Here is a 3,130-nt window from a genome sequence, read left to right on the forward strand (position 1 = left end):
CTGTAGATTGTGTACATTAGTTTCCACGTCACTGCTTGTTGCACCTGGTTAGAAGCTAAACTGCATTTCGTTGTCTCAGTACCTGTAATATGTGCAATAATAATAAAGTTTCTCTTTAAGTTAAACCAAATCATTAAAATAAAATCTATTGTAATGTAATGATTTGGTTTAACCTTATTTATTGAATACATCATTTAAAATGGCAAGATTAAATCAAATTACATCCATATTGTACACATCATAAAGCTTAAAGTGGCAGCTAAATAATTAACACAGCAGCAGGTCTGTTCAATTCATGCTCATTACGCTTCATGTGTGCGGATCATTTGTAGCCTGTCCACCTATCAGTTTTGCAAACATTAAGAGGGAGGAGCATTTCTATTGCATCCACTTCATCCACTGCAACGAAAAACGCCAACGCAATTTCCGCCATTGCAAACCCAGCCAGTCAAGCCGACTCCGAGTCCGAGCTGTCCTACTTAAAACGAGCTTTTTGACACCTCCCCCGGCTGCGATCGGCTACTCTCGTCTACTTTCGAGGCGAGCCGCAATGTGTCTCAAACAAGCCTAACGTTTAAACTTTAAACTGTCAGCCCCGGACGCGGAGATTCTGAAGATGGACATTAGACATTTCTTTAATAAAAAAGACGGCCATTCTCAAGTGGTGGCTCACACAACAACCCCAGAGCCACCACCTGAGCCAGGTGAACAAGGTATGTACCTGTCAGTAAACTTAAAAGTTATGTCAACATGTAAGCAAAGCATACATTATAGCTACGTTGACGTTACTTTGAATCGCGGGGGTAAACTGAAGAAACACACTCCTCAATGTCAGTCTTGGTACTTTATTGACAAAGATGACGACACCCTGAAACAGAGCAATGCCGCAGGATAAGCTGACAAAGTATTACATACATGCATGTCATGACCAATACACATATATTAAATTACATATATTAAAGACACACTAAACAGTAGTGGAAACAGTCTTACATGAGTGAGTGGATGAACGTCTCAACTCGAGGCGGAGTGAATGAACAACATGTGAACTAAAATGGCCGCTAAGCACTACCGGGTCAAAGCACGGCATATCCGGGCAGCGACAGCAGTGACGCTGCCCTCTTGTGGCCGGCGATAAACTCTTCATAAGCTAAACCGTTAGCAAGTAGCTATAGCTAGCCAGATATATTATTAAATAAACACTTTGTCATACAATCTAAATGTTGTGTTTTTTAGCGTTACTTGGTGATTTCAAAGAAAGCTCTCTGGGAAATGTTGACTTACTGTCTGTGTTCGACATGAAGCTAGAAGCTACCTTACAGTAGTAGTTGATCCTGAGTCCTGCCAGTTAAAGTGTTTCATAGTTAGCTGTGCTAAGCATCAACCTAGCACTGAAATATATATGGATGTTATGTGACGGTATTTCTGAGAAAAAGTCAGCTGAAATGGTGGCATAGTTGCCACTGCTTTACGTGTCGACAGCATGTTTGAACGTATTTGCAGCAGTAAATGTGGCTGTCTGGCCACTGACGTTGCCATAACAATACCTGCATTTAAATGTGCATCCTCTTTTTGTGACAGATTTTGCATGAAAATATAATTCTTCTGATTGATATTTCCTATTGACAGCTAGTTTCTATGTGAACATTATGAGATGGACAGCCAGCTAACAAGCTTGTTATACACATATTTCAGATCAAAGCTAATCCAGTGGGGCTCCTGAAAGGGGGGAAGGGACACTCCCAAATATTAAGCCTTGACCCGCATCTTAAAATGATCTGCATTGTCGGAGGCCTTTTGTCCTCATCATCATGTCAAATTGTACAGCTTTCCTTAGTGTTGAATGCAGAAAGATGCCTATATTAGAGTACTAAGTGAAAATGACTATATTAAAGTTTTAAGTGAATATATTAAGTGAATTACTCAAACTGCATTTGTATAGGCATGATTCTGTCCTATTGGCAGATAACTACTCTAACAGTGATATCTACAAGAGGTTTCCAATGTACATGTAACTATTTTCAATTGGTTAGTATTACATTTTGTGACAGTGTGGTGACACTCATTTTAATGAAGACAAATGTGTGTATCTTGAAATTCATTTATTTGACAGAGCTGGAAACTGATTGACTTACATACTTGTTTGTGTTTACCTACACAGTCATCACAGATGAGCCAAACGGAGTAGAGGATGGAGAAAAGGAGAAAGGGACACACAAGAAGGAGATACAACAGACAAGAATGACAATGGAGACAACAATGAACAGGAACACCAGAACAGACAAGAGTCAATGGGTAACATGACTGATTTAGGGACTGCAGATACAGGGCCAAGGCAAGTGAGACATCACTGCTTTCCATCCAGCATGTTTGGCCAGCAAAAGAGATAATTTCAACCGCAAACAGCAAGAGATGAGGGATTATTATTTCCTCCTTCCATCCCTTTTTTCTGTTTAATCTGATTACTAACAACTTCTAATAATTTGACATCGTTTATGATTTAATTGGAAAATGAAGTGTTTTTAAATAATAAACCCGTTTCTGATTCTGATTCTTTGATTTCTTTTTGACATATGAGTGTTGAGAGATGTATCCATATCTCTTGATGTTGCTCTCAAAGTGCACAAGATTGATGCTTTTAACTTCAACATTAAAAAAAATTCTTCCTGGGGGACCCCAGAGGAGGTCACATTTAATCACATAGATACAGTCTATCCATCTAAATCCATGAATGACTTCAGAGAAACTCTCCAACAAAGGATGACTGGACTGCAATTGTTAACTAAATGAACTGCATGTGGAATTTTACCTTCACATTATAATATGATGGATTCTATTACATACTTCTTTGAATAACCCCTTTTGTGCCCATGGCAACACCTTGGTTTGGGGTTATTTGACACATGTTAATCTATATTTACATCTCATTATTGTAATTTGTAGTAAGTATGTTTGAAAATCAGGCGTGGCATGTTTCCTAATGCCCCCCGGGTCTGTACTCAAGTCGTCACTCATATGTAGCTTTGAATGAACAATAAAGCCTCAAAGGTCCTTAGTAAAAAAAAAAATGAAATTTATTTTCGGTCAAAAGGAGTTCTCATTGGCAACATGACACTTGTTCAGGGTCTTT

The 3,130-nt window shown here is 38.8% G+C and overlaps 1 long non-coding RNA gene across 1 annotated transcript; it reads left to right on the forward strand.

The window, feature by feature from the left end:
* Positions 1-303: 303 nt before the first annotated feature.
* LOC139434550 (uncharacterized) lies at positions 304-2,551 on the forward strand. Its single transcript, XR_011643881.1, has 2 exons — positions 304-713; positions 2,162-2,551. It is a non-coding gene; the product is annotated as an uncharacterized lncRNA (long non-coding RNA).
* The last annotated feature ends 579 nt before the right edge of the window (positions 2,552-3,130 follow it).

Source organism: Pseudochaenichthys georgianus, chromosome 1 (genome assembly GCF_902827115.2).
Source record: "Pseudochaenichthys georgianus chromosome 1, fPseGeo1.2, whole genome shotgun sequence".
Lineage (NCBI taxonomy): Eukaryota > Metazoa > Chordata > Actinopteri > Perciformes > Channichthyidae > Pseudochaenichthys > Pseudochaenichthys georgianus.